The sequence below is a fragment of the Camelus dromedarius genome, chromosome 13, assembly GCF_036321535.1.
Source record: "Camelus dromedarius isolate mCamDro1 chromosome 13, mCamDro1.pat, whole genome shotgun sequence".
NCBI classification, from domain to species: Eukaryota; Metazoa; Chordata; class Mammalia; order Artiodactyla; family Camelidae; genus Camelus; species Camelus dromedarius.
The window spans coordinates 40318734-40328274 of record NC_087448.1 but is presented as its reverse complement, the minus strand read 5'-3'; the positions used below and the strand labels follow the sequence as shown (position 1 = coordinate 40328274).

General features: G+C 38.5%; 1 long non-coding RNA gene across 1 annotated transcript; it reads right to left on the bottom strand.

Moving 5' to 3' along the window:
• Nucleotides 1-1535: 1535 nt before the first annotated feature.
• Nucleotides 1536-9027, bottom strand: LOC135322740 (uncharacterized). The gene is made up of 2 exons (XR_010383514.1): nucleotides 8747-9027; nucleotides 1536-2485 (listed from the first exon to the last, which is right to left on the bottom strand). It is a non-coding gene; the product is annotated as an uncharacterized LOC135322740 (long non-coding RNA).
• Between the last annotated feature and the right edge of the window lie 514 nt (nucleotides 9028-9541).

The window sequence follows — 9541 nt, the reverse complement described above, 5'->3', positions numbered from 1 at the left end:
ACGCTAAGAAAACTGAAAGTCAAGCTGGGAAATATGTAGTCTCATAGAGAAAACTTTTTCCAGAGAACATCTGAGCCAACGCAGGGCACCACTCTGGAGGTTCCACCGTCTCTTCTGTTCACAGTGCTTTCCCTAATTCTTTTCACCTCATTTGTTAAAATCAGATCAGTGGTTTAGGATTCTCCAGGGTCTGAATAAGAGACCAGATGGAGGCATTAAGAATTCTAAAATTTTCCAAGAGTAACAACCAAGGTAAAATATCTAAGAATAGCCTAACAAAAGGATAGCAGGAACTATGAAAAATAAAAATAAAAATAAAAACTACTGAAAGATATAAATTATGCATTAATCACATGATTCTAGATTAAAAGATCATATCTCCAAAATATCAGAAGTTATAAAATTGATTTGGGGTTTATTTTGAATAAAATCATATTAGTAATATAATAATTAATAAGATAATGAGCATTTTACTAGTTCAAGAATAGCCAGATTAGAAAATAGGACAGGAAGTCCAGATATGGGCTCTGATATCAATAATAATTTAATATAAGAGATGGAAGACATTACAAATCAGGGAGATAAATAAAGGTTATTCAGTAAATGGAACACTTGTTAGCTACTTGGGGGGAAAAGAAAAGATTGAAATCATACTGTGAACCATATACTGTGATAAATTCCATAAACATTTAAAAAGCAACACAATTAGAAAAAAACTAGAAATAAATATGGATGAATATACAACCTCTAGATGAACAGTAATTTTCAGAGGAATATATATAAAGAATTCCATGCATCAGAAGCATCCTAATTTTAAGCAAAGCACCAGAGGATGTTACTTGTTTACAAATCCGACAAGGGACTAATTCCTTCAATACATAGAGAGTTCAGATCACTTCAAAGATAACATGAAAAAATCTCAGGGGCGTAGAAGTCAGAGAAGATGAACACACATTCACAAAGGGAAAAATAGATGTCACACCCCAATGGTAATTCAGTCAGTGCACATCAAAATGAAATAGTTTTCCACCTCTCAAGTGACACAGCTCTGTTTATGAGGATGAAGTGCCAGTGATCACCAATCCCATGCCTAGGTTACTGGATATTTTTTGTGAAGTATGGTTAATTTACAATGCTGTGTTAATTTCTGCTGTACACATCCAACCTTCTTAGAAAGCAGTCCGGCATTTCATATCAAGAGTAAAAAATATTCATATGCTTTAATCCACTAATTCAGCTTTGAAAAACTTTTAATCAGGAAGTATTTCAAAATGGCAGGGAAAAGTCAGTATGGATGCAAGTCACAAGTCACAGACATACATTTATATGTATATATATATAAAATCTCAGCCAAAATATTCTTCCAAACCTTCACATAGTAGAATAATATGCAGCCATGAAAAACTGTGTCCATGAAAATATTTTATGACATGTCAAAGTGTTATACTTATGTTAGGCTTGAGAATAAAATTAATATATAAAATGATTTGTAATATACAAACAATGCACAGTTCTGAAGGAATTATGTCTAAAGGTGGAAGCATTTTTCTCATTTTATTTTTTATTCATTTTCAGAGTTGGAGTCTTTTGATTGTAGGTGACAAAATCAATCTCCAATGTGTTTAAACAACAACCAAGAAATGGGGATGCATGGGATTTATTGGTTCCTGTAAATGAAAACCTCAGTTCTGAGGTCTGGCTTCAGTCAAGGAGAGATACTGTAGCCCAGATGATGTCAAGGGCTGCTTTTGTCCTGTCTTCATTCTGTGTCCAAGGATGTCTCAGCACGCTGCTTCTAGGCACTCAGCATCCAAGATCACACATCCATCCAAACAAAGAGAGCTCTCTTTTGGCAGCTTCCTCTCTTGATAGAGGAAGCTTATCATTCACATGGGCACCAGCACGTATCTCCTCACATAATAGTGGCTCTTACTGGGTTATTTGCCAATTCTCATATCATGTGCGAGGCCAATAGAATGAGGGGTATTGTTTGTCTAAAACCAACTGAGATCTACCTCTGGTGCTTCAGAAAGAGTGGGGTCAATTGAGCTTAAATCACAGGACTAAAAACAGAAGGGAGGTTAGTTATCCTAAAGCAAAATCTGGGTCCTCTTCTAAGACTGGGGACAGATCCAGGACAGCAGTTCTGTCCACTACTGAGTACTTTCAAATTTTCTTTAATGAGCAAATATTAAAGTTATGATCGGAAAAGATGATAAGTAAGAAGAAACTTGAGGAAGGAGAATGGAAAGCTTTCCTGTTTCTTTAGAAATATTGAACCCATTAAGTGCTTGGAAGAAAAATGGAAATGATTCAAGTTTGTAAAAGTTCTGAAATGAATTAGAATTGATTTCACTGACAATGTAGGAGACAGTGCTCTACAGTTAGTGTGTCTTTGGACTCTTTGTGTATTTCAGTTCTTTCACTTAATAGTTGCTTCATTTGGGGCAAATTGCATCATCTCCACGTGGCTCCACTTCCTCATCTGTAAAAGAGATATAATATTACCTTCCCCACAGGGTGATTGTGAGGATTTAGAAAAATAGATGTGTGCTGAAGCAATAGTAAGCCTTTAAAAATCTTAACTATTATGATTACTTAATACATAATTAAAAAATTCTTATGAAGACTTTTTAAAAATGCATACTATTTAAATGGCCTATATGTGCTGTAGAAGAGAGGAAGGCTTAATATACCTTCTATAATACATTTTTCTCAGTCATAACTAATTTTCACATTTAATCACACACACACAAAAAAGTTATTCCTTTCACAATCATAAAGCCTTAACTGTGAAGAAAAGGATGAGGAAAGAGTGTAGAGGAGGAAATAAAAGGCTTTCTCTACAAACTGATGGTTTAAAAACTAAGAAAAACACCTTTTTAAGATTTTGGTCACCATATTCATAGCTAATACTTAGGTAGAGTTTTTCACATACCTGTGGTTAATGTCCCAAATATTTTCACAATTAGTAAATAATTGACTCATCACAATAGTCTTATAAATTGCTATTATTATCCACCCATTATGTGGGTGAGGAGATTGAAGCCCCTAGAGGTTAAGAAATTTGCACAAGGCCCCACAGCTAGCATCGGAGCTGGGATCCAGATGCAGGAGTGTGGCTCCAGGAGGGGCTTGTAAACACTCCCTCTGCTCTCCCCTGCAGGTGCAAGCCAGCCTCCCGCTGTTACTGTAAATAACATGATGTGGTTCACTTAGTCTTGAAATTCACAATCTTTGTAGCTTTCTCTCTGGGGCAGCCATCAGGAGCGGCCAGGGACACTGAGTACATGCTTCTGGACTATGACCAAGAAGGTAGATGGAAGGAAAACAGTTTAAAAATGGGAACTTTAATGTGCATTCTTCAGTGGGCAGAAATATACCTGCCTAGTGAGGAGCTGAAACCCTATCAGCCACGTGCAAATTATGCTTCAGACACCCCCGTTGCCCTTGGGTCCACACAGTCAGAATTACAATGGATCAGGGACATGAACCTTGTGCAAATGCAGGGAGTATGAATACCTGCCATTTTAAGATCTCAAGGAGTACGAAAAGCATGTGAAGCTTTCATCAGCAGAGACTTGCTGTCACTTCTAGTATTTACCTCGTGGCACGTACACAGCTTCACTGGTCTTATTCAGAATGAAGATGACAGCTAGCACCTGCTGACCCCTGAATCAGTGATAGGTTCTCCCTTGAAAGGAAGCGTATCCCCTTCATGGGTTATGACTAGTTCATAACCTAAGTAATTCTATAGATGTAGAAAGGGTATTTTCATTGGTTCTGCTATCACAGAATTGTCTCCAAAAGAACATGCCACCATTTATTCCATTTTCAGCCATTTAAAGATATACTTAGCAGGCTTCCTTCTTTAGTGCAGTTTTAGGTTTACAGAAAAATTCACAGAAAGTGGAGTTCCCATATATTCCCTATGCCCTGCACTCAGCTGCTCCTGCTGTCAGCATGTTACATTAGTGGATGCACTCATTCTTTTTGACATCTTTCATTCCTCCTCCCTTAAAGTTTAACATGCCTGATATTCACGTCTCTTGTGGCATTTACGTGCGATTTACATCACTTCTCACGTTTATGTGAGGTTTACAGCACATGCATGTTGTCTGTTTAAGCGTGGGTTGGGGGCAAGTTTTCTGTGTAAAAATACGATCAGTATTGAGTCTCATGCTGCTGAGTTTTTGGGTTGTCAGGTCCTGTTGACCATTGCTTCAGTTATTGGGATCATTGTCTATGGGCTTTCAGTGTTCATTGTATTTTCTGCAAAACTTCCCAAGAATCTGAATGGAAGAGACCCAATCCAGAAGTACCTGACTGTGCAGGTGGGCCACGCCCATCACTGCTTCCCTCATCAGTTTTATCATCATTGTGACCCTGAACGCCATATATGAGAAAGTGGCAATCATGATGACTGACTCTGGTAAGCTCCTCCTGTAGCTGAGGTCATTTCTGCACCAGTTTTAGAACCAGGTCAAAACAGAGACTGTATCTTGTAGGCACTTCAATTCCAGTACATTACAGTCTTTAGAAAACTTCAAGTGTAAACGTATTTTCTCTAGCCTATGCGAGAAGTGAATTAGCTCCAGCTTTGCATTAGTAAAAGGGAAAAAGGAAGCATTAGAATGTCCAAGCAATGTGTAAAAAGGTCAGTGCTTAATAATAATTTCAGTTACATTAGATCATATACCCTATTGTTGAAAGTAAATAGTCTCTGTGTTGCAAATAAGTGGAAGAGGGTCGTGGTTCCAGTGGCAGATTTGCTTGTGCGTTATGGAGAGGACAGGTAATCACAGTGTTATGTGTCTTCCCCACATGCTCTTCCTGTTAGTGTAGCTCCATTCTCATCAGCTGTGGCTTCTGTAATAAATGTTTCTTCTCTCTGGCTTGTATCCCAGCCAGTGGCTTAGCGGCCCAAGTTAACTGCTTCCCACACGCTGCATGTGGCTGGGCCGTTCTCCCAGTGGTCTGCTCAGTGGTCATCTTCTGAAAACACTAAAACCAATTCAAATTCTGAACTAGGAGGATGACCCGTTTTATGTTCCCCAAATGCTTCTAGCAAGTTGCCCCGTGTTTTGTTTGTTTTCTTCAATAGTCCTACCTTCCTGCTGTTCAGGGAGACAAGAGAATATCATTTAGCAGGATGTTTAAAAGTAGCTTTCTGTCAACTTACACCTGACAGAGGACAGTTCTTGCACATTGGATACTGTTGTGCTTATAAATTTAAAGGAACGGCTGACTTTTTTCGTTTTTGCCTTGTGGAATATTGCGTTCATAGTGGGAGAAACTCTTACAACAGTGTGTACACTTGGAATTAATATAGTAGCTATGTTAAGGAATTCAAAACAGCTTAAATGAAAACAGTGTGAATTGTGTGTGTATATATACATATATATATATACATATTTACCGTGTTAACTCATGTGTCCATGGCTTTGATGAGGGTCTCAAAGCTGTTCACAGTTTTACAGAATTAACTTTTCTTTATTCTAGCTGCAGAGCTCCCAAGGACCAGACTGACTATGAGAAAAACATAGCCATGAAGGTGTTCTTGTTCCTGTTTGTCAAATACTTCTCCTCGTGTTTCTACATCACATTCTTTAAGGGCAGATTTGTGACTTAGCCGGGAGATCTGGTGTATTGGCTGTGAAAATACAGAAATGAAGATGTGTGAATACAGCTTTGTGTTCTGACAGTCTGACCGTTTCATGTTTTCTCTTAATTGCCCAATGAAGAGTGTCTTTACTCTCTGTTCCTTAGACTTTTTTAGGCATATAATAATGACTTTATTTCATGTTAGAGCTATCTAAAATTTAAATGAGATTTTCTTTCTAATATTCCAGTGTGACACAGGTGGCTGTCTCCTTGAACTGAAGACACAGCTGACAATAATCATGGGAGGACAGTCCATCTGGAATAACATACAAGAGGTGTTACTTCCGTGAGTACTAAGTCACGTGATATTGGGGTGAGAACGGCCCACCCATCCACGTCATTTTCCTGCGTGCCCATCTCTAAAACAGGGGAGACTCTCTGCTTATTAAAGCTCTCCAGATAAGATGATCCAGCCAACAGTGTAAACGTACCTGCTGTTTAATAATTATGCTTAGATACCTTCCTTTTTATGTTTAACTTAAATCCCCAAGTGCTATAGTTTCTGCTTATGAGCCCATCGTTAGGGATGGGCTGATAAGAGCCCTTTGAGAGATGGCCCTTTTTGGGGCCGTGAACTAAGTTTTCCCACAACTTCCCACAACTTTCTCTTCCTTTTACACACGCATTTAAAAATCTATAACAGGAATTTCTTGAGTGCCTAGTATGTGCTAGATACTGTATTGAATTTTGTACATGTATGTGTGTGTGTGCGCGCATCTGTGTGTACAATTTAATCACCCAAACAATCCTTATTCTTATCTTCCTTTTGCAAATGAAGATCCTGTGGCTTAAAGAGGGTAAATGATTTGCCCAAGATCTCATTGCCAATAAGAGACCACTGTGGGACTCACAAATAAGACCCTATCTCTCTGAATCCATGTTCTTCTAAGAACAGAGACTCTCTTGGGTTCCTAAGGCACAGGGTTACATAATGTTTTAAGAGACACTTGTCTAAAAGAATAACTACACAAGTTTTGACTTACTGTTCTCTTCCTAAAAATGAGAAAAGCAGATGTTAGCAAAGGTCACACTATCCTTTTGATTTTCAAATAACCCCAATCCTATATCAATGTGGACACTCCAGTGTTATCTGCAATTTCTGAACATTTCAAGGAGCTTACAGTATTCGCTTTATGTTGCTGTTGTAACAAGTATCCCCAAACCTCATGGTAGTAGGAAGAAAAAAGAAAAAGTCTCCACTAAACAACACAAATTTAACCTTGTAGCGTTCTTGAATGCAAAGCCTGCTGAAGTCAAAGTATTGGTAGGGCTGTTTCTGAAGGCCTCAGTGGAACATGTATCTTTGACTTTTCTGGCTCCCAGAGGCCACCTGCATCTCTTGGCCTGTGACCTCTTTTCTCTCTCTCAAGGTCATCATGGATTTTTGCCTTTGACTCTGATCCTGTGGTCACATCTCCTCCTCTCTCTAGCCTCTTCTGCCTCCCTCTTCCTCCTTTAACGACCCTGGTGATTACACTGGGCCCACCTCTATAATCCAGCTCATCTCTCTTAGAGTCGGATGGTTAGAAACCTTAACTGCATCTGCAAACATTGGCCCAATTTGCCAGGGAACCTGACCTCTTCATATGTTCTGGGGATTAGGACATAGACATCTTGAGGGGGAACATTTTTTTGCCTACCACAATAATCTATGTAAAATAATTTCTGGCTTTGATTTTCTGTCCTCATGAAACTGTTGATCTCTATTCTGTCTTGCCTTCCACACCAGCATTCTGCTCCTGGCCTACCTAACGGCAGAGCTCACCCCTATCTGTGGTGTCCCCCAAAACCACTTACACAAGCAGGCCTTACTGTTGTTTGGAGCATGGTGGAGAAACTCCAACAACTTGAATTTTGAAATAGAAAACTTCCATCATTTTAAAATCTTCCATGCCACTATAAAAAAAAATATTTTTTAAATTCATTTTTTAATTTTTAAACTATTTTAAACTTTGTTACTTTTTAAACTTTACTTTTTTTCTTATCATCCTTCATTGTAGGCTCCAGAAACCTGCTATTCTGCCCACTGCATCCAAGTTCCCTTTTATTGTTTCTCCTCCCTTCCCTAACCATCCTTCTCTCTCGCTTATTACCAAGTTTCTGTCCATTCTTTTTATAGGGCAGTTAAATTATTTTTTCTTTCTTTCTTTCTGTTTTTGCCGAGTGAACACCTTTGGGTGTCAGTGTGTCCTTCCACATTTCTTCACAAGGGCTTCATCTTTCAGCTTCAGTGTGGATTACTGGGGTCTGTCTCTGCACAAAGGCATATCCCTTGTCCCCCAGCTCACCACGCTCCTCAATGAAAGAAAGATTCTGATCTTCACTGTGAAATGAATCTTTTTTTCCCTACTGTGCAGTAGACAACTCTTACCCTGAGCTCACAGTCAGATTATTCCAGAGGAGTAAAAGTAGCTCCTGTGCAAATAATACTGTTTTTCTCTGTGAAAAGAAATAGATCAGATAGAGGAAATACTTAACTCAGATTACTCAAGCATTTCCTGAAGGAAATAGGTTAATTATTTAACAGTAAATTTTGTTGAATCTGGTTATCAGTGAGCTATTTTTACCAATCAAGGAGAAGGATATATTTCCTAAATTGCTACTGAGCAATTCATGTGAAATGAAACTGGCTCACATGAACTAGTTTAAAGTAAAGGATGCATTATAGTATCTGTGGTCTGTTTATACCTTCACTTAAGTAAGCACATTGCTGTAGGTTCCAGTGAGCTGAACTTTGTCTCCATGTATTTCTACTCTGGGCTGAAGTATTTAGGGAATTTGTTTTGAATTATGTTTCTCTTGTTTGAAAACCAGGAATGCTGAATTGTAGCTAAGTTCGAGGGTGGCTTGCATTTTCCTCACTGCCTCTTCTCTTTGTATAAGGTGCCAGTTTCCTTCTTAATTTTTCATAGAAAATCCTAACATACCAGAGATCTATCAATTACTCTTGCTGCCCCAAGCTATACCCATCATCAAAAATACATAGGAAGGCAAAAGTAAACTTATGAAAATTAGCGACTATTTTCATGCTATTTAAATATGTCTAAAGGAACATAATGAAATGAATTTCACCATAACTCACCTGCCTCCACACTCCAAATTCCATGTGGACTTCTTGAGGAGGATTCTGGGAGCAAATGAAGAAGGACAGTGATGCCGTGATCCAGGCTCCCACTGGGGTCTCCCCAGCACTTGGATCGGCAGCTGGTATAAAGTAGGTCTCAATCCGAGCCAGCTGAGTGGGTGAGTGACTCACAGGCATCAGATGCGTGACATCAGTGAATTAACAGCATTCTTTGTAGGACTCAGAGCATAAGCTGAGAGCCCTGTGGCCTTCCCAGCCTCACATACTATTTTGATATTGGGGTCATTTCTGGGAATGTTATTCTGTACTTGACAAAAGGCTAGTACAATTCCAGGGTTAAGCAACTTGCCCTAGGGAAATTTTATGATAAAATATTAAGAAAATAGTTAAATGCCCAAAATGGCATAGCATTGTCCTTTGGTGTTTAGAAAATGTATGGCTGTAATTTTCTTACTTTATATGTTTTCTACATTTTCCACCATGTGTATGCACTACTATATAGTAAGAAATTGCAAATGTTTAAAAGAGAAAATCTCTCTTTTCCAGGTATGATTTGGTTAGAGGATGTGTCAGATACATATAATAAGAGAATCTTAAATACATGTGTCCATAATTCACTCTTTAATTTCAGAAAGAGGAAACTCAGGAATGAAATAGATGAAGAGATTCAAAGATACTTGTATTCAAAATTAGCAAGTGGTAGTGTCCTCAACCGAAACGGTGATAATCTATAATGCAGGGATTACATGTGATAATGAAGGTACAAAGACAACATGAAGTAGAAAATGCCAC